This window comes from Hemicordylus capensis, chromosome 6 (assembly GCF_027244095.1).
Source record: "Hemicordylus capensis ecotype Gifberg chromosome 6, rHemCap1.1.pri, whole genome shotgun sequence".
In the NCBI taxonomy this organism is placed as follows: Eukaryota; Metazoa; Chordata; class Lepidosauria; order Squamata; family Cordylidae; genus Hemicordylus; species Hemicordylus capensis.
In genome coordinates, this window is record NC_069662.1 from 35,039,217 (window position 1) to 35,061,955 (window position 22,739).

Consider the following 22,739-nt stretch of genomic DNA (forward strand, 5'->3'; position numbering starts at 1 on the left):
ATATCCTAAGAGAAAGGATCAGATATATATTAAATAAATAAATGTTCTTTTAAGCTGGTGCATGCTGTGACACATGCATACATAATAGAAAAACAAGGAATTGGAAAGTATTTTTTTTTTCCTTCAATTGTTTGGTTTTTTATTCATATGCACATTTGTACAGATTTAATTGATGAATCAATCAGTCAATCAGCTATAACGTTCACAATGAATCAACTATTAATTCTTTTACTGGGTTGTGGCAATGCATATAATATTTCCATGTCGGATTCTTTGTGTCTTATGTGATTAAAGACCATACAAATCTTATATCATCTAACTTAAAGATTTCTGCAGTCAAATAATACCAAATCACACTATAGTAGTCCAGCAGTCCCAGAACTAAATCCTATGCAGTTTTATTGGTGGTGCTTTTCCCCCCAAGTGAACATAGCAACCAACAGCAACCGCAGACAACTAGAGGCTGCACTATAGAAATGCAGAAGCAGAGCAGCGTACTCAATCTGGCCATGATCCTGCCACACAATTACACAAATGGCAGCTTTCAGTTCAGTACTGGAAGCTCAAGACTATCAGCCGCATTCACGCATAACGGGAAACCAGAGATAAAGTGGGCAGAGGTTGCCAAACCTGTATATCCGAATGTGTGCAACTCCAGTCCCATTTGGAAATCAACCTGCTATGCACACTCCATTTTGAACCCTCATCTTGTACTGAGTTTGGCCACTCCAACCCAAGGTTTCAGTTGGGGAGCGTTACAAGCGAATGCAGAACTGGAGGTCGCATTCTCTGTAACCAGAGTTGAAGGAGGAAGCTCCTCCCTCTCTCTGGCCATGATTGGCTGTGCAGGTTGTCCTTCATGCAAGCTGGAAGCCCAGCCAGTTCCCACTTCCTGACTGCAGAGAGAGTGCCCTCCATTACATCCAATTTCAGACAGGAGAGTGGGTGGTGGGGGTGGGGTGCAGAACTGTGTGTCCATTGGACCCACGCAGTGGAGTAGCTAGGGGAGAGGGGGACTGTGTTCACCCCTCTCCTCAGTGACAACTTGGAGTGAGGAAGATAATGAAGAAAATAGGGAGGGGTGGAGCTGGGGGAGGCCCTCAGGAATTGGGGACCCTGGGTTCTTTGAACCCACCTGCTCAATTATAGCTACAGCCCTAGATCCACAGTTCCATATTACGTGCAAATATGCCTCCATGCTAGTCTGATTGGTGGTAGTAATAGCCCATGTAGTCCTCTGGATACAGTATTCTTAATTGTGTGCGCATGGAGTGTGTGTCTGTGCGTGCATGCATGCGTTTACATCACACACAAAAATTTAAGTTATGGGTGAGGGAGGGACGATTGCGAATAGATGGAAGCAGAAAAACACAGAAAATAACCAGGACATAAGGCAACAAAGGGAACAGTCAATTATTAAGAACCAAGCTATGTGACCAGAATACATGTGTCTGTTGCTGGACTGTACCACTTCAAGCTACAGATGGAGAATCAAGAAAGAAACAACTACCACCTCCACATATAACATTAGCACCTCTCCTTGACATGATTAATCTGAATATGGAGGGAGGTGGGCTGTGTTCTTTTTTTAATGTTCAGGAGCATTCAGACATTCAGGTTCCCCTGTATGGTCTGATGAGGTAGAGTGTCCAGCAATGGATATATCATGGGAGGCTGCTGACTGCGTCTCTGAGCTCTCAGGCAGCAATACTGTGTGCAAAAATGCCTTCGTCAACTGGGAGGGCATGTTGCAGAGGAGAAGTCAAGGCAAAGCAAGGATGACAATGACAAACTACTATGAATACTTATAGACCGCTCTTCAACCAAAGTTCTCAAAGTGGTTTATGCAGAAAAATAAATAATATATAAATATCATATAGTTACATAAAATTTATATTAAAAAATATAAAAAGCAAGGACACATACATATTGACACTTGTAATTGTGCTTGTGTCGGAGAAGCAAACGCATCAATGTGACCACACAAGTCCATGCAACCCTACCCCTTCCTTAGTCACAAATTTCTTGTGCTGCTGCCTCTCCTTCCCATGGGAATATAGGAAGCTGCCTGATACCGAGTCACACCATTCATCCAGCTAGCTCAGTATTGTCTATGTACACTGACTGGCAGCAGCTCTCCAAGGTTTCAGGCAGGAGCCTTTCCCAGCCCTAGTTGGAGATGCCAGGAAGTGACCCTGGGACCTTCTCCATGCAAGCATGCCAAGACTCTTCCACTGAGCTACAGCCCCATCCCCTAAAGGGAATATCTTGAGACTTCACATGTAGTCACATGTCCAAATGCAAACCAAGGCAGACCCTGCATAGCAAAGGGGCAATTCATGCTCGCTACTGCAAGACCAGCCACCTAATGGTGCAGTGGGGAAATAACTTGCCTAGGGAGCAAGAGGCTGCTGGCTCGAAGATATCTGCTGCTGGTATCTTTCCCAGACAATAGGAAACACCTATATCGGGCAGCAGCGATATAGGAAGATGCTGAAAGGCATCATCTCATACTGTGCAGGAGAAGGCAATAGCCAACCCCTCCTTCTACCAAAGACAACCACAGGAGCCGACACCGACTCAACAGCACAACTTGATCTTTACTGCAAGACCAACTCTCCTTCCCCTTCATTGATGGCACACTTTGAAAGCTAGTGTATCATATTGACTATGGACTATTAGCCAGGAGGTTCATGTTCACATATTGCCCCATTTACTAATTTGCCGAAGACAAATCTCCCATCTCAGCCTCTGCCTGTGCTGAGGTTGGCCAGGGACGGTTGTTCTCCCCCCTACTAAATATCAGAGAATCACCCTTTCCACAGCCACCTTCACTTCCTTCCACACAGCCTCAGTTTCTTTGCTGCCCCCAGTTGTGAAATGGCCACCAAGAATGCCCAAGAAAATGTCCTAGCCATAGGGCTACCTCAAGCCCCCCAAGGCTGTCAACACCCGTCCATGAGCCACCCAAGCAGCCATCTGGGGTGTTGACAGAGCTACGATTCCAGGAATGCTTGCCATGTTGCAACCATTTGCCACATGCAGGTCATGCATGATCTGAGAGTTGTGTCCATCCTCTGTTGCTGAAAGGATCCACCGAAAGGATCCAAGGATGCTCCTCTTGGATTGCATGGCAGGAGTGCTTGGAGCAGCAAAAGCTGTGCCAGACACAGTCATGACTGGGCAGTTGCATGGACAGCAACCTCCAGGAACACAGTGTGGGAGGTTTAGTTGTGTAATTTCTGATTATTAGGAGCATTATTGGCAATAGCTATTGCTATATAGAGGAAACACTTTGGGGTTTTTTCCTTTGGGCATTGGCCATTGCTCAGGTAAACCATCTGATCTAATTTGAATTAAATTAAATACTCTTACATTTGGTGAGCCTGGCCTTTCAGGGTTGTTTCCTGTGGTCTCTGGGGTTGGGGGGTTAGCAAAACAGGTATGGTGGTTCAGAACAGGGCAGAGATTTTGAGATATGGGAAGCTGAAATATAAGAAATATTTATTGAAGAGATATTGAGTTTTTGAGTTCTGGGATACTGAGATATATTGATAATTTTGAAGAATATAGATTATTGATGAACTTATTGAATAAGAATTGCAAGTTGAGTGTATTTTGTGAGTTGTGTCTGTCTCGTCTGTTTATCGTAGCTACCACTAGGTAGGATGTGCTGTTGGCAGGAAAATGGGGGTCTCCTATGGGCGCACAGAATCCTAATGTATATATATTGTAAATATTTTGCTTGTGCATTACATATTAACAGATAGTTATTGTGCTGTCCGTAAGTTGCAGGGAAGATCATTACAATTGTAGTTGCTATTGGCATTTGTTATAAATTTTTGCAATGTCCATGAAAGTTTTAGCAGTAAGATTCTCTTTTATTATTGTTTATTCAGGCCTCAAGTGCCTGTATGTTTGAGTATTATGGGAGAAAGATGTAAAAGTTGGATTGGAGGTGAGAGATTTAATTCAATTTTAGTTCAAGACTAGCTTGTGAATTCCCTCATTTGGCAAATTGGCTGACTGTGTAAATCCCTCAATTTGGTAAATTAGTTGCTTGTGTATATAGAATTGTAGAATTGTAGAGTTGTACAGATGTTTAAGCAGTATGCAATCTGTGTGTAAGAGAGCGGGGGGAGGGGGGCGGGAGAGTATCTCTGGTATAGAGATATAAGTAATAGCTGGCATAGAAATCCAGGACAGTGATTGTAGCTCTGCAATCATTTTGAACTCAAAGTCTACGAAAGTAAAGTGTGCTGTCGAGTCGGTGTCGAGTCGACTCCTGGCACCCACAGAGTACTGTGGTTGTCTTCAGTAGAATACAGGAGGGGTTTTCCATTGCCATCTCCCGCACAATATGAGATGATGCCTTTCAGCATTTTCCTAGATCACTGCTACCCAATATAGGTGGAAACATACCAGGGGGGATTTGAACCAGCAACCTCTGGCTTGGTAGTCAAGCCATTTCCCCGCTGCGTCATTAGGTGGCTACTGCTGTTGAAAAGGGAGAAAGGGAAAGAGAATAGACAGGGAGCTACTGGTCAGTTTAAGGTGTGCTGCTTGTCAGAGGAGTTCAATGATTGAAGAGCAACGATACGAGAACTCAAGAATGAATTTGGATACTTAACTAAATTGTAAAATCTGGATAAGCTTTAAAAGAAGTCCTGAAAAGATGGGGGGGAATCTGAGAACAGCAGGCTACAGACTGCTATCGGATGTACTCACAAACAAAAAAGACCCAAACCTGGTGCAGTAACTGATGTTTCATTTAAGCCACATGTGGATAAATATTGATTTTTATGGAAATTTCATTTAAAAGCAAAACCAACCAGTGAAAATCATGCAAGGTCATTCTATGGGTTCTGTGAAAAAGCTTCACCACTTGAGTTGTCTTCTCTCTCTTTCCTGTACCATTTTTTCACCCAAACCACTTTTTTCCCTTTCTTCTCTCCTCTCAGCCGGAGGAAACCATTTCTCTTTTCTGTAACTTTCTCCTAACAATGAGCTCTGCTAAGGAGCATTTTTATTTTTGAAAGTGAGGAGAGGGAATGTTCTGTTTCTTTCCCTAGGTATATATGGAATGATAGGTGGACAATATCAGACCAGATTGGAAAGGAAAGGAAACAGATCAAAGTTTTTCTAGGTGCACGTGTGAACTTCTCTTGTAATCAATTGCTGTAATCAAATATTAATCAAGTAATATTTGCTCTAACACATTTTGGAAGCCTGATGGGATGTAAGTATATTATTTTCTTGGATTGTGTGGATTTATCAGATGCAGTAACCTCAGATGATGATAATGATAATGATAATGATAATGATAATGATAATGATAATAATAATAATAATAATAATAATAAGAAGAAGAAGAAGAAGAAGAAGAAGAAGAAGAAGAAGAAGAAGAAGAAGAGCATCTGCATGCTTGCTTGCAGAAGGTTGCAAGTTCCCTCCCTGGCATCTCCAAGATAGGGCTGAGAGAGATTCCTTGCCTGCAACCCTGGAGAAGCCACTGCCAGTCTGTGTAGACAATACTGAGCTAGATGGATCAATGGTCTGTCTCAGCAGAAGGCAGCTTCCTATGTTCCTAATAAAGATAATAATAGTAATTTTAATGATAGTATCATGATACTAATGATTAGTATCATTATCATGATTAATGATACTATTAATCATGATAATGATACTAATAATGATAATGTTAGTAATCACAACATAGGTATATGTATGACTTTGTGGATTTTGGAAGGACCCTGGCAGAGGGCAAGAAGAAAGGAAAGAAGGGAAGGATTGATAGTGATTTGTAAGTGGAGGAATGATTCCATTGATATTTGGGGATGCAATGGATTATGTGTAAATTGATTCGGGGGGAGGGGTGGTCAAAGGATAAGATGTAGCTAAAGTAACCCAAATCAATGTTATTAGAGTGTGAGTTCTGGATATCTATAGGTGGGGAGATCTCCTTTCTAGCAAATATGAAGTCATAAAATCTGTAAACTGCCTACAGTTCCGATTGTTTATACATTTACTATATCAATAATATTTAAATTGAGTGATGGGGGGACTCCAACCATGCAGCAGGTTTGCCCATGAAAGGAGCACATGACCAAATGGAGAAAACACTTTCTCATTACCTCAGAGGAAGGAATGTATCACTATGGTTTCCATGTTTGGAGTGTGGTTCTGCATGGGTAGGAGTGTGTGTGTGCATGTGTTTTTGTTTCTACTGCAGGTAGGAATAGAACAATGTATACAATTATCCTGAATTTGATTGAGCAACCTTGGGATCACATTATTACCAATTTTCTAGCAAATATTTCCAAGCTATTCTGTAATTTAAATAATGGATTGGACCACTTGTCCTGGAGGCAGCATGAATTCAGAGGGTGGGGTAATGTCAACACTATGAATTGGGTATAATTTGACAGAGTCCTTGGGAAAACTCTGGGAGGAAAGAACTCTGTTAGAGGAGAACTTGGGATACATCGGTGGGTGCTGTTTAAAAAACAACACACACCTACCTCTTTTCTCCTTTGGAGAAAAATTATCTTCCATTTCACACCTCTTCTCCTACCAGTTGACTATCATTCTGTTTAAGGATTTTTCCCTTATTGGACAACTGGGTGTGTGTGTGTGTGTATTCTCCGATCTCTATATTTATATCTACCTCTATATTTCAGATCCGTGTGCTATTTTTTGGAACATGTCTTCCAGAAATTCTTTGAACAAACTTGAGAATATTTTGAGCATGAGAAAATATCTGCCACCACCTCTTTGATCTGTTACATTATAGTGGCATTAATTTTCATTGGTATAATCAATGGCCTAATTCTGGTAGGAAAATCCCATTGGATTTGAGTGAGGAAATAGGGAGAGATGTGACCTGCCAGTGCTACAATCTCATCAGGAGGGAGAGACCTGGAGAGAGAGTCCAGTGCCTGTGCCATGCCTTTAGATCATCATAACTCACAGTCTTCTCAGCAAAGAACAAGGGTGGCATTGTGGGACCAGTTTGCAGAGACTCCAGTGCAAAAAAAAAAAAAAAAAAAATATAGAACTTAAGACGAAAGGATCTACAGACTTTATAGAGCAAGTAGGAATTACAACTTACTTTGATTATGCATATCCAAGGACTATTGCTATGTTACAACGAGGTCATCCACACAATCAAAAACTATTTTCTACCTGGGTTTGGGAATCAAACAGATGGCTATTGTGGACATTTTGGGGTCTATTTTGCTAGCATAGATTCCAATGGACTATCTACTTGGTGCAGAGCTGTTCCTGATTTTGCAGAGACATTGGCTGTCATCTGATGCGAGAGTCTTTGCATACCTGAACGGGGGAAATGGCCTGTCCCACCACACCTCTACCTTCTGTATCAAATTACTCCACCTGAAACCACATCTGCCCAAATCCAATTAAATGTTTAGACCTATATTTGAATGGTAACTTCTTTTCCTGATACAGGCAATAGACCATGCAGGAAGAATGCCCTTATCTCACTTGTGCTGTATTGTCTACCTTCTGATCCTGAATATGTCTACCATTGATGCCTCCGATGCCACAATGCCATCATCTTTCCATGATCTCAACATCTATCAATCACGTAGACACTCTAACAATGCTAAAAAAAATTTTTTTTAAATTGAACTGTGGCACAGATTTCCAGTTTTCCGCCTATATTGCTTTGCATCACCTCTTCCTCTTGCAACATCTTGCCTCTCCCTCTGTATCCAGAAACTCAAGTTGAAGAAGAGAAGGGGCCTTGGGGCTATTTGTGGGGAGTGGGGGTTGTAACTCGGTTAAATACTGTGCTGCTGTAATTATTGTAAACAATTGGTTGTTCACTGGGATCCATTGCGGGGGGGGGCAACAGGAACCGAGGTGTATGTTCCACCGGGATGAAAGAGGGGAATGTGTTAACTTAACTCTTCTATTCTAAGTCATTCTATGCTGCTTGATTCTACTATTGCTTTCATGGGTCAATATAGTCAGGGGCATAACTATAATAGGGCAAGGGGGGACAGTTGTCTGGGGGCCCACTGCCTTGCGGGGCCTCCAAGAGGCAAGTCACATGACTGATTCCCCCAGCCACGCACCCGCCCAGACTTCCTTCAGTTGTATTCATCCTCTGAAATTGATGTGAGTGTTAAGACCTGGAGCTACCAGAACAGCACGTCTTTCTCTAGTACCATTAAATGACTTGCATCGCCCACAACTTACAAAACCTTTTTAAAAATAATTTAGGATGATGTTCTATTGTGGCACATAGGTTATACACACACACACACACACACACACACACACACACACACACTGAGCTTCAGTGAGGGTGGGGCCATTTTAAAATCTCGTCTCTGGGCCCACTCCAACCTTGCTGCGCCCCTGAATATAGATAGCACAAGACATCACACAGGGAATTCTACTAAAAGCGGGGGGACGTGGTCTCTCTGATACAGCTTGCCATGCCACGATCTAGAAATAATTTTTAAAAATAGTTCCCAGGAAACAAAATGCGGCCAGCTGGGCCAGACTGACCACTGTGTTTTTGTGTGCCAACTCAAGATAACTTCAGACATCATTGTTGTTATCTAGTAGTGTTGTGGGTTGCATCTGTGATATAAGAATTTGTTCAGGAAAAGGCCACTGAGTCTTGGAATCCCACTTATTGGGGTGCAGATATTTGTAAGTTTTGATAGGAAGCTATATTTGGATTAGGGAGACTATGCCCAAAAGGGGAGGACCAGGATGTAAATCACGCTTCACAATATATTAATATGTATATGCGGGGAGATGGTGTTAGACCTTGATATTATGCTCAGGAATTATCCTCAGGGAATTTATGCTTAATATTTGTTTGAATTTAGGAAGTTATTAATAGTAGCTAAGTTCAAGGAAACCATAAGTATTTTGTTTCATTTATTAGTATGAGGGAGTAAGGCACATATATACACATTACTTATATACACTTGCATTTAGTTACGATATTAGTTAAGATTATAGTGTTGCATAGGAGTGGCTGGGGTCTTAGAAGCCCCCACAATCCAGTGCAACAACGGGGGAAGATGTTGGAAGTTTCATTGTGTAATTTCTGATATTTATTTATTTATCTATCTATCACATTATTATACTGCCAAAAACACGAGTTCTCTGGGCGGTTTACAAAACAATAAAAATCAATAAAAAGATTAACACATTAAAATTTAAAATGTTAAAACTATTAAAACACAATTAAAACACAATTAAAACAATGCCTAATTAAAAAAATATTAGAAGCAGAATTGGCAATACCTATTGATATGTCGAATTTTTAGCTTGACTAAACTTTAGCACAGGCCTGATTAGCATCTATAAGATGGTAGGCCATGTTCTGATACTTCTGCCTGGAAATGTTTTGCTGTTATTGTGCTGATAAGTGGTAAACAGGTGGTGGTCAAATTTCAACATGGAGGCAGACAAACAGAAAAACAGATAACCACAGGCATCCTGCTCATTGACATAGTATGCATAACAAAATTGGGGAGAAAAGTAAAATATGTAATAGGGAAGATCTAATCAGAAAGCAATAAACAACTACCATCACTGAGGGTATAAACATTGTATTAGATTGTACTGGGTTCTCTGGGCACCTTCAGACGGCTGAATATTGCTGTTTTGCTGCCTGCTACTCCACCTAATAGATGACATCACTCTAATAGCTGAGAATGCGGATGATCTGCAAGCTCTAATAATGAAAGTCAAGGAGCACAGTGAAAAAATGGGACTACGACTAAATGTCAAGAAGACTAAACTAATGACAACAGGTACAGCAACCAGCCTCAGAACTGACAATGAAGATATCAAAGTGGTGGATAGCTTCTGCCTTTTAGTATTGACCATCAACAGTAAAGGATCCACAGTCAAGAAATATGCCACAGACTAGCACTTGGTTGGTAGGGTTGCAATGAAGGCCCTGGAAAGGATAATTAGATGCAGTGATGTGTCTATACCTACAAAGATTAGAATCATTCAGACAATGGTTTTCCCCATGACACTCTATGGATGCGAAAGCTGGACTTTGAAGAAGCAAGATAGAAAAAGCATTTATGCTTTTGAACTTTGGTGCTGGAGAAGACTTTTGAGGATACCATCAACAGCCAGGAAAACAAACAAGTGGATCATAGAACAAGACAATCCACAATTTTCATTCAATGCACAAATGACCAGGCTCAAACTGTAATACTTCAGACACATTATGTGAAAACCCAGCTCCCTTAAGAAGTCCATAATGCTGGGCAAAGTTGAAGGGAAGAGAAGAAGAGGATGACAAGCAGCAAGGTGGATGGACTCCATTACGATAGCAATGAATGCACCACTGAGAGACCTTAAAGGCCAAGTTGAAGACAGATCATCCTGCAGAGAATCTCTCTATGTGGTTGCTAAGAGTCAACCTTGACTTGACAGCACTCAATCAATCAATCAGTCACTCCACCTAATAGCACAGCGGGGAAGTAAATTGCCTAGGGAGCAAGAGGTTGCTGGTTCAAATCCCCGCTGGTATGTTTCCCAGACTATGGGAAACACCTACTGTATATCGGGCAGCAGCTATATAGGAGGAGAGGAGAGCTGGTCTTGTGGTAGCAAGCATGACTTGTCCCCTTCGCTAAGCAGGGTCTGCCCTGGTTGCATATGAATGGGAGACTTGATGTGTGAGCATTGTAAGATATTCCCCTCAGGGGATGGAGCTGCTCTGGGAAAAGCAGAAGGTTCCAAGTTCCCTCCCTGGCAGCATCTCCAAGATAGGGCTGAGAGAGATTCCTGATAGCAACCTTGGAGAAGCCACTGCCAGTCTGTGTAGACAATACTGATCTAGATGGGCCAATGGTCGGACTCGGTATATGGCAGCTTCCTCTGTTCCTTGGAAGATGCTGAAAGGCATCATCTCATCCTGCATGAGAAATGGCAATGATAAACCCCTCATGTATTCTACCAAAGAAGACCACATGGCTCTGTGTGGTCGCCAGGAGACAGCACTGACCCAAGGGCACAACTTTACTTTACTCTGACTGTGGTGAGTTCTGAAAGAAAGCCTTGCAAATAGGGAAGATGCTCATCTTTCTTGGTGGGTTCTGAAAAAGCACTGCTTGTCAGTAGCACTCCTGGTGACTAAACTGAATCTGTTGTCCTGCATCGGGGAGTTTCACTTTGGGCATTGGCCACTGCTCAGGTGAACCATCTGATCTAATTTTAATTTAAGGTCATACTCCTACAACAGGAATATAGGAATCTGCCTTAAACCAAGTCAAACCATTGGTCCTTCCCTGCTCAGTATCGTCTGCATTGACTGCTGGCAGTGGCTCTCCAAGCTTCAGGCAGGCGGCTCTCCCAACCCTACCTGGGAGATGCTGCCAGGGAGTGAAGTTCCTGGGACCTTCTTCTCGTCCCAGTTCTCGAACTTTAGGCGAGGAGAGCTGGTCTTGAGGTAGTGAGCATGACTTGTCCCCTTACCTAAGCAGGGTCTGCCCTGGTTGCATCTGAATGGGAGACTTGATGTGTGAGCACTGCAAGATATTCCCCTTAGGGGATGGAGCTGCTTTGGGAAGAGCTGATGGTTCCAGGTTCCCTCCCTGGCATCTCCAAGATAGGGCTGAGAGAGATTCCTGCCTGCAACCTTGGAGAAGCCGCTGCCAGTCTGTGAAGACAATACTGAGCTAGATAGACCAATGGTCTGACTCAGTATATGGCGGCTTCCCATGTTCCTATGTTCCAATGTCCACTGAGCTTTGGCTCCACCCCCTAAGGAGAATATCTTACCATGCTCACATGTTATGCAAATCAAGGCAGGCTCTGCTTAGCAAAGGGCAGAGATTCATGCTTCCTACCACAAGACCAGCTATCTTCCCCAAACCCTCATGGATTGATCTTAGAGAAGATTGAATTTAGACAAGATTGACATCTGCAAACTTCTGGTGGGGGGAGGCGGGACGTGTAACATGTTCCTGTTTCAGCAGGCACACAATTTTCTATAAGCAGCCATTTGCTCATGGAGGTTTTGAGTGTTTTACAGCATTAGGCTGTCTCCTCGTGGACTTTTGTATCATGTTATCGAGATAAGACCATAAAAAAAGCCCTGCTGGATCAGATCAAGGGGCCCTTTAGTCCAGTAACCTGTTTCCAACTGTGCCCAACCACATGCTTCCAAGAAACTGATAAGCAAGGCATGAAGGCAATGACCCCCTCTTGCTATTGCTCCCCTGCAACAGGTATTCAAAGAGACACTGCCTCTGGATATGGAAGTTCCATTTAGCTATTATGAGTAATAGCTATTACTCAGTGGCATCCCTAGACATCTTTGCACCTGAGAGAGAGTGCTAAATGCTGCAACCCTTTCCTTTTTGCAAGTGGTAGCAACAGAAATCACATGATCTGATATGGGGCAGGAAGCATCTTGCTTATCTTGCCTATCTCCAAATAGGGCTGAGAGAGACTCCTGCCTGAAACCTTAGGAACAGAGGAATCCGCCATATACTGAGTCAGACCATTGGTCTATCTAGCTCAGTGTTGTCTTCACAGACTGGCAGCAGCTTCTCCAAGGTTGCAGGCAGCAGGAATCTCTCTCAGCCCTATCTTGGAGATGCCAGGGAAGGAACTTGGAGTCTAGATGCTCTTCCCAGAGCGGCTCCATCCCCTGAGGGGAATATCTTACGATGCTCACACTTCTAGTATCCCTTTCATTTGCAACCAGGGCAGACCCTGCTTAGCTATGGGGACAAGTCATGCTTGCTACCACAAGACCAGCTCTCCTCCCCTTGGAGAGCTGCTGCCAGTCAGAGAAGACAATACTGAGCTACATGGACCAATGGTCCAATTCTGTATAAGAAAGCTTCCTGCGTTCCATTTGTAATTTTATTAATCTCTCTCTCTATTTTTTTCTAAACTGAAGAGTGCCAAATGTTCCTCATCCTAGGGAAGAATAGCCTCTAGTTATTCCTTGCATTTTCAGTAGCAAGAACAAAAGAATTGTCTTTGTGGTTCAAACAAATGTCCGTCTAATCTAGCATTCTTTCCCCCAGAGCAGTCAGCCAGATAAGAACATAAGACCAGACCAGCTGGATCAGGCCCAAGGAAGCCCATCTAGTCCAGCATCCTGTTTCACACAGTGGCCCACCAGATGCCTCTGGGGAGCCCATATGCAAGAGATTAGATCATGCCCTCTCTCTTGCTATTGCTCCCCTGCAACTGGTATTTAGAGGCATCTTATCTCGGAGTCTGGAGGTGGCCTACAACCATCAGACTAGTAGCCATTGACAGTCCTGTCCTCCATGAATTTGTCTAAGCCCCTTTTAAAGCCATCCAAGCTGGTGGCCATCACCGCATCCCATGGCAAAGAATTCCACAGATGAATTATGTGCTGTGTGAAAAAGTACTTCCTTGTCCACAAGGAAAGCATGGAAGTGATGGTCTTCCTCTGCTTGTTGTTATTGGTCCCCATTATCTGGCATTCAGAGATAGAATGAGGAGAGGGGAGCTGGTCTTGTGGTAGCAAGCATGACTTGTCCCCTTAGCGAAGCAGGGTCTGCCCTGGTTGCAAATGAAAGGGAGACTTGATGTGTGAGCACTGAAAGATATTCCCCTCAGGGGATGCTAGCAGAAGGTTTCGAGTTCCCTCCCTGGCTTCTCCAAGATAGGGCTGAGAGAGATTCCTGCCTGCAACCTTGGAGAAGCCACTGCCAGTCTGTGAAGACAATACTGAGCTAGACGGACCTATGGTCTGACTCAGTATATGGCAGCTTCCTCTGTTCCTATGAGGTCATTCATACAATCAAAAACTGAAGCTGTTCTCACATGCAGCCTAACCCAAGTGAGGGATGCCCAGTTCTGGGTTAGGTTGCATCTGCAAACTGCTGGGATTGGCCCCAGTCCTGATGAGGCAGCGCCGCCTAGCCCCACTTCTTAGCCCGGCTATTAGCTGAGGTTAAGGGAGTGAGCACTCCCTTAACCCAGGCTTAGGGCTCATGTGCGAGCCGGGCTACTACTAGCCATGCCCGGCCACATAGAGAGACGGGCACCTAGAGTGCCCATCTCTTGAGGGAATCCCCCAGTGCAGTGCTTGTGTGGTGTGGTGTGGTGCATTGTGGGATTCCCAGAGGCTGGGGCAACGAGTCCCGGCCTCTGTTAACTAGCACTGCCAGGAGCAGCTGGAAGATTAACCCATGCTGCTCTCGGCAGCGCTGGTCATGTGGTCACATGATTTGGGAGAAGGAAGGTTGAGTCCCGCCTTCCCGCTGCCAGCGCCTGCCTGAATGTGTGCGTGCGGGTGGGCGGCCCGTGAATACGCCACTGGGGGGGGGGGCGGCGGGAGGCACCTTGAAGAGTCAATACATTTGGTGCTTACCTCCGCAGCTGCCGCCACACCTGAAGGCTGTTCAGCGAAGCAGCGTGCTGCCCAGCAGCCCCTGCAGCAAGGAATCACCTCTGCCGTTCACCTGGCTGCTTGCGGGGGCTGGGCTCCATGGAAGCCCAGGTGAGTGGCGGAGGTGAATTCCCCGCCGCCGGGGCCTCTGGGCAGCACGCTGCTTCGCTGAACAGCCTTCAGGTGTGGCGGGAGCAGAGGTAAGTACCGTGTGCGCTGTGTGGCTGCCACACAATCACTGTGTGCCTCCACACCATCGCTTCTGCCCAGGTTTTCCTCCCACCTTGCTTCCACACAACTGAAAATTGGGAGCACACACAGCTCCCAAACCCAGTTTCTGATTGTGTGAATGACCTCAGTGTCTATCATAGCTAATATCTCCCCAAGTTCTACTATTTTTTCAGAAAGGGAAGGGGGATACGTTGATTTGTAAGTGGCTTTGAAAGTATACATGACTCTGTATAGGCATCTTTAGTCCATAGAGATCAATGCACACCTCTCTCATTTCACATGTTCCAGGGCCAAGCGCTTGTGGAAGAGCGTTACACCTAAACACCGACTGAGGTCAAGCTCCAACACTTTGAAGTCCCATTTGATTTCTGTGGGAGGTGACACCCTCAGCTCTACCACTAAAATCAGTGGGCCTTCAGGGTGCTTTGCTTTGTCTGAATCATGCCCAGGGAGGTTGCTTCTATCTTGATTGGTGGAAGGCAAGGCAATGGAGAGCTGGAGGCGAATGTCATCAGTAGTGCTGACAAGCATTTCTAGTGCATTGTAGCCACATCCAGACATTATGGTGTATGAGTGCACAGATGTCTGTACAGTCATACATGTGTTTGTGGGAGTGGCTGTACCTGCACTCATATATTCATCCAAATACCTGTACCTGTGTACAGATCTGTGCCTGTGTACTCTGTACACTCCTTGTACGAGTGTTCAACATAATGTCTGAATCGGGCTTGTGTAGTGAAGCAATTGTGTTGTCATGATCACTGTGTTCATCCTGACAACGACGTCCCTGCAAGGCAGGTCACTCATTGCACATGGAACAAGAGAGGCTGAGAGTGAATTACTTGTTCAAGCCCATTCAGAGAATTCATGCCCCAAAACTCTCCTTCCATATCCAGCACAACCCATGAGCCCAGGGATGTTAATGGACACTGCAAAACCTATATAAGAAGGTAGGGAAATGGGCCAGTTTGTCCAGTTACCAAACCAGGAGTCCATCACATGCTATGATATGCTGGGCTCATGTACCTGTCCCTCACTGCATTGGAATTGTCCTGAATAATTTGCAGAATACATCCACATGTGTGGTTTCCCCCAATTTGTTGTCATAAGGGGGAGGAGTTATGGGGAATTGTGCATATGCATAGATGGATAATACAAGTATGTCCCAGATCCCCTATGATGGTGGATTCATGGGGCAGAGGCGGTTGCTTCAGGCAGCAGATTACTGGGGCATCTACAGGACAGTACAAAAGGGTAATGACTGAGCCGGTCTTGTGGTAGCAAGCACAAATTGTACCCTTTGCTAAGCAAGGCTTGCCTTGGTTTGCATTTGAATGGGTGACTTCACGTGAGCACTGTCTGCTGTCAAAGATCCCCCTTAGGGCGGTGGTTGGGAGCCTCCAGATGTGGCTGAACCACAACTCCCATCAGCCCCAGCTGTGGCTGGGGATGATGGGAGCTGCAGTTCAGCAACATCTGGAGGCTCCCAGTTTGGGAACCACTGCCCTAAGCGGGTGGGGTCCTAGTGCAGAGTCATAGCATTTGCTTGCCTGCAGAAGGTCCCTGCAGGCAACCCCTGGCAGCATCTCCAGGTAGGGCTGGGAAAGACTCCTGCCTAAAACCCAGAAGAGTTGCTGCCAGTCAGTGCAGATGAGGGATTCTCATCGTTGGGTCCCCAGATGTTATTGGACTTCAACTCCCATAATCCCCAGCCAAAGGCCACTGGGGCTGGGGATTATGGGAGTTGAAGTCCAATAACATCTGGGGACCCAAGGATGAGAATCCCTGGTGCAGACGATACTGGGACAGACGGTATAAGGCAGCTCCCTGTGCTCCTATGTAGAACAGCAATTCAGGACCCATCCGAAGAAGCACAAGGAGAGAAGAAAAGGCTGTGGGCAACCTTCCCTCCTCCCTGCCCACTGCACCACTTTCAAAACTTGTCAGGGTCAGTTTTGAAAGGGCACAGACCAGTGTTCCTTCTAACAGGGGTTCCCAGATGTTGTTGACTACAACTCCCAGAATCCCCAAGCAAAAGCCGTTGCAGCTGGGGGTTCTGGGAGTTGTAGTCAACAACAACTGGGAATCCCTGTTAGAAGGAACACTGGCACAGACCCCCTCCAAGGTCATGTAGCAAGGCAGTATTGGGTGCCTGGACTCAGGCACCACAAGAGCTTGGGAGACCCCTGGGGCAGTGGATTGTGCCATGCCAATGCCTCAGCAAAAGGCCAGGGAGAGAGCTGGTCTTGTGGTAAAGGTAAAGTGTGTTGTCGAGTCGGTGTCGACTCCTGGTGACCACAGAGCCCTGTGGTTGTCTTTGGTAGAATACAGGAGGGGTTTACCATTGCCTCCTCCCACGCAGGATGAGATGATGCCTTTCAGCACCTTCCTATATCGCTTCTGCCCGATATAGGTGTTTCCCATAGTCTGGAGGAAATACCAGCAGGGATTCAAACTGGCAACCTCTGGCTTGCTAGTCAAGTCAATTTCCCCGCTGCGCCATTAGGTGGCAGCAAGCATGAATTGTCCTCCTTGCTTGATTGGGAGACTACATGTGAGCTATGCAAGGTATTTCCCTTGGGGATGGGGGTCGTATAGCTCAGTGGAAGAGCACCTGGATGCTTGTGTGCAGAAGGTCCCAGGTTCATTCTCCGGCATCTCCAGGTAGAGCTGAGAGAGGCTCCTGCCTGCAGCCTTGGAGAGACACTGCCAGTCAGTAGCAGACATAAAAATGAGCCACATGGATGAATGGTCTGACTCAGTGGAAGACAGCTTCCTAGGCTCCTCTGCTCACCGTATATCAAGGTTTGTCAGTTTGGTAAGTGTATGAAAACTAGCCTCTCCCTTCAGATAGTTCAGTCTCATACTCACCTGACACCCACCCATACAATGCACTTGAGGAGTCAACCCGCGGCACCTGTTGTGGATAAAAAGGGGGAAGAAACAAAGATGACAGAAGACTGCAGAAGTCAAAAGAAGGAACTGGGAAGGAAGAGGTAAGCAACATCACATGTACCTGACCTGGCATCTAAGAGAACATTTAAAGGCTTCGGGCTCACTGAAGATTACCGAACAGCTCAGCACTGGAGGACTGAGAGGAGGAAAGAATATGAAGCCTAGTTGCTCCATTGGAATCTGTTGGTTCGTCTTCCCAGCTTGCGGCATGGAATCCTGTGGGGCCATGCCCCACCTTGACATCAACCAGCCTCACTCCAGACTAGCACAGGGGGTCGCTCTCCATCTCCCACTTACACACACATTGCCTTCCCATGTGGCCGTTTGGCAGGCACAGCCTCCAGGTGGTCCGTAGCGAGCGCGGAGGTTTTCTTTTCTTCCGGTGAACGATCCTTAGAAAAGCATCCTCCGACTCAGGGGTGCCCCCTGGTGGCGTTCCAGCGATGCCATCGTACAACCGCGGATGCTTTTTGGGGTAAGGGCTTTCTGATACGGGGGTTGGACAGACCCAGAAAGCCCAGACCGCAAAAAGATCCAGGGGAGACCATTCTCGCTGCTGCTGCTGCTGCTTCTTCTTCTTCCTGTGACTGCTGCCCGGTGGGGGGAAAGAAGCTCCCGACTGATGCAATCCTCAGATGCTCTGGACACACCTGTTGCTATTTGGCCTCTGTCTCTGCCTTTGAGGCGCACGCAGAGGGGCTCCTCTTTTGCTAATCAGGCTTGGAGGCTCCCTGGCAGTGCCTGTGCTTGTGCCTTTCTCCTGCTTCGGCTCTAGCCATTAAGCCTCTAGCCTCCCTCCCATGGCTTAAAGCTTGACACACCCTCCTCTCTTCCCTCCATGAAGGCAAGACTCCCCACCCCTTTCCCCATGATCTGCACCCCCCCTTTCTGTCCTTCTGGGGAGCTCCCTGCTTCTACCGCCCACGCAGCCAGCCACCGTCTCTCTGTAGGTGGGGGAATTTCTCACCACAGAGCCCCCCTCGATGAGATGCTTCCAAGCCCGGCTGCTGCTCCCAACCCAGCCACACACGCCTCTGCGGAAGCCCAGAGCCAAGCCCTTTCCAAAAGCCTGGATTAACCCCTTCCCCGCTGTCAGAGAGTTCAGGATGCCCTTCGGTATCCCTGCCCCTCCTTGGCACAGTCAAGACCTCCTCTGATGAAAGGCTCACCCCACCCTCACTTCCCATTCTGCCAGAGTCAATACTGGCATCCATCCCCCACCCAATCTCCAAGAGAGAGGGTACAGGTTCATCTTAATTCCCAAAGAGCTCCTTCATCCCCCACCCTTGGACATATCAATACTTTCCAGGAAAAGATGGGGTTCTGCCTGATAAATGGGGAAAGACTGGATTCTGACTGGCAGGGGTTATTTAGGAAATGCACAGGGTCACAAATTCAGAAAGGAACACACGCTTGGTGGTGTGTGTGTGTGTGTGTGTGTGTGTGTGCATGCACACGCATGTTCATGCGAGTGCACATGCACAAACACATTTTTTTAAGAACATAAGAGCAGCCCTGCTGGATCAGGCCCGGGGCTTATCTAGTCCAGCATCCTTTTTTCCACAATGGCCCACCAGATGCCTCTGTGAAGCCCACTGGCAAGAGGTATGTGCATGCCCTCTCTCTTGCTGTTGCTCCCCTGCAACTGGTATTTAGAGGCATCTTGCCTCTAGGCTGGAGGTGGCCCATAGCCACCAGACTAGTAGCCATTGAAAAACTTATCCTCCCTTTACCCAGACCCCAAAATACATCTTCATCTCCTCTACACAATCAAATCTTGCCATACATCCCAACTCAAATATACACCTTTTCCCTGCATGTGTACACACACACACACACACACCCCTTCACGCACACCTTTACACAAACACAGGATTCTTGGCACCCACATATTTTTTCACACCATAGACATACACATATGCAACAACATTTCCTCATGGACATGAAGACATAAACACATTCACTGGCTCACACCACGCTACACACAGGCTGTGACTTACACACATGCACGCCCACACACACACACACACACACACACACACACACGCTCTTTTACACTCACGGTTGCTTCAAATGAGACAAATTTCCTTCACAGAATGTATGTGTAAACTGCATGCAAACTGCATGTGGGCTGTCATATGTGATGGCTGCACACACAGTTGTTGTGGCGTACATGCAGTGGAAAGCTATGGCTAACTGTAGCTTCCCAACCTGTAAACCTGCAGCAAAAATGCATACTCACGCATGATCTGGTTTTCATGCTTCTGACATGTAAGCGCTTTCTGTGTAGGAAATCGACCCTCAGAGTGTGCCACAATCTAGACATATACCTTGCATGTTCTTCATGAGCACATGCATGCACACAAACACTCAGTGTGATATTTGTATTCTAATTCTCATGCACAGTTCCACACATCTCAACTCCAACATACAGCCAGAGGGGTACATCTAGACTTAGCTAGACAAGACATCAAGTCCCCGCCTGCCCAACAGACATACCACAGCATACAATTAAATATACACCAAAAATATGCACATCTTTGGAGAAATGGAGAAAGAGGTTTTGCAAATGTGCACACGGGGAGAAACAGCAGCTTTAGAACTGTGCACAGAAGAACATAAATGCACAGAGACAACTGTGTCCAACGATGCTCATCATGACCCCAGAGTCAGCCAGCCATTGCCTCTATCTTCTTCGCACACAAAACCAAAACACAAACAGGCACACACAGACAACACAGACTTCCTTCTCTCTGACACACGGTTTTGTGTTTTCTTCTTTCAGCTAATGCTCTCTCTCTCTCTCTCTCTCTCTCTCTCTCTCTCTCTCTCTCTCTCTCTCTGGTATGTATATATGCAAACACACACACATTTTCATAGATCAGTCCTTGTGTTCAGGGTGTCCAAAGAACTCTGCCCCCCTTTCATCTCCCATGCCACCCGATCCTCTCTGCTCTCCTCGGGTGCATTTCCCAGTTTCCCGTTACCATAGCCCAGCTCTTCCATCACCGTCCGCAGGTTCCAAGCCCCCTAACCTTGTCTAAAGATCCCTAGAAGGGCAGGTCTACCAGGATATTCTGAAGCCCCCTTTCTTTTTCCCTCCCTCTCTGTCTGTTGTCGCTGGACAGAAGCTCACCTTCTCCATCGGGGTGCCCCGGAGGGTAGGGAAACAGGAGCCTTGAGTTGGAGAGAAGGGGAGGGGACCTGTTCAGGTCGCGGAGCTGCAGAGACTGCCGAGTCCCGCCCGAGACTCCGGCAGGCGAGTCACGAATCGGGGAAGGGAACTCCGGGCCCGAGCGTGACGCATCTGCCAGGCAGTCACGAAGCGCCGCTGATTGGGGAGGGAAGCGGAGCCCTGCGGGGAGCGCAGGGCGCAAAGGCACTAGAGAAAGGAGGGCCGGCAGGTGGTGCTAGGAGGAACAGCTCCTAAGGCGCGATCAGCACCATAGACAGTTCCCCGTGCCTGCAAAGGCGGCTTCAGTACCTGGGACAGCTACCCGAGCGGTAGGACACCCCCGCCCCTCATATTTCTTATATCTCTATACCAGATATTCATTCACATTCTCCCCCTCCCTCCCACCTCTTATATAGCTCTGTACCAGATATTCATTCACATTCTCCCTTCCTTCCCTCTCTCTCTCTCTCTCTCTCTCACACACACACACAGAGGACTAGGGTCATGCCTATTGGAGTCCCTCCATCGTGGGCTCCATATGAGCTATATCATGAGCAGGAGGGCTGCAGCTAATTTGGATGCCGTTAGCATAATGTGCACCTAATTTTTATGACCCTGGATGATACCAACCGGCAGTTGGTGAAGATCTTGTATATGTTCCTCCTGTATCCTTATTCTGAAGTGTTGCCTAAAGATATTGCTAAAACATAATTCCGTCTTTGAAAAAATCTCGACATATTGACTTTGAAATTGCAGGAATTCTAATACAATGAATTTGGCTTCTTGCTACTTGCTTCCTTTTCCACCACAGATCCATGTTTAGATAAGACCAATTTTCTTACTTTTATTTTTGATAAAAAACCTGGGGTTCTAAAGCTTTTGTGCCATTCAATAGTGTTTCACAGAGAAGAAATGGGCATGTGGGCCATACATTAGCATTCAAATGGACATTCTTAGTAGAAGTGCAAAGTTCATTAGAGGACTTGGGGAAACTGGTTTCAGCAGACTGTGCAATATTTTTTTTCTCATCCCAGGGCTGTAAGAGGTCAGTTTATCAATGAGGGGCGTTGGGAACCATTTATGTTTCCAAGTCAGCACAAAACTGTGTACAGAAAGAGTGTGTCCTTTTAAAATCCAGATATAAAGCCTTTAGTCCTGTGTGTCTCTTGTAGAGGTGCTTTGCTTTTGTTCATGTGAAGACAGACATGAGCAGATTTTAAAAATCAAGCAAATCTCAAAACTACATCAGATGTTCCTATTCTTATGACATGCGTCACTCTACCCAATGAGATGTGTCGAACTATGTCACTTAATCCAGAATCAGTGATGGGAACAAGGAGAACCATTTAGCTATGTGAATCGGGCAGGCGGGGGGTGGGGGAGAGATCCGCTGTGCCCTGGCAGCAAGATTCTGTTTCTATCTTGGGGTGAGTAAGCATGTTTGTGAACACAGCTGATGCCACCTGTACAAGATGATAACCACTCTTTGCCCACAGAGATCTTCATCTGAAGATTCCATTTGGGCTGAATTTCTATGGCTTGTAAACATTCTGAACCCCAGTGGAAGGCTTTGAAATAATCCCTATAGTGTAAAAGATACATATTATGGTTTTAGCTGGCCTTTCCTCCAAGGAGCTCAGGGTAGTGTACAAAGCCCCACACACCCACACATTTTAACCTGATAACAAGGTTCGTTAGGCTGAGACTGGCTCAAGGTCACCTATTAATGAGATTTGAACCCTGTCCGAATCCATCTTCCCATTATTCTTTGTCTGTGTAAACAGCTTTGAGAACATTTTGTTCAGAAATGTTACGATATAGTAGTGGTGGTAGTAGCCGCAGTAGCAGTCCAAATCCATCACTCAACATGGAAAACATTATTCTAGAAAAGAATATCCCCCTGGATTTTTCAGGCAATATCTATGAGGAGAATCCCATATTCATTCTTGTTCCCCTCATCTGCCCTCAAAAAGCTCAAGGTGG

General features: G+C 45.9%; 1 long non-coding RNA gene across 2 annotated transcripts; it reads right to left on the bottom strand.

Moving 5' to 3' along the window:
• Nucleotides 1–201: 201 nt before the first annotated feature.
• On the bottom strand, nt 202–20,817 carry LOC128331626 (uncharacterized). 2 transcript variants are annotated; one of them, XR_008310374.1, is made up of 3 exons: nt 20,718–20,817; nt 17,498–17,543; nt 202–1,710 (listed from the first exon to the last, which is right to left on the bottom strand). It is a non-coding gene; the product is annotated as an uncharacterized LOC128331626 (long non-coding RNA). The 2 variants fall into 2 exon arrangements; XR_008310373.1 differs by having other exon boundaries at nt 202–1,735.
• Between the last annotated feature and the right edge of the window lie 1,922 nt (nt 20,818–22,739).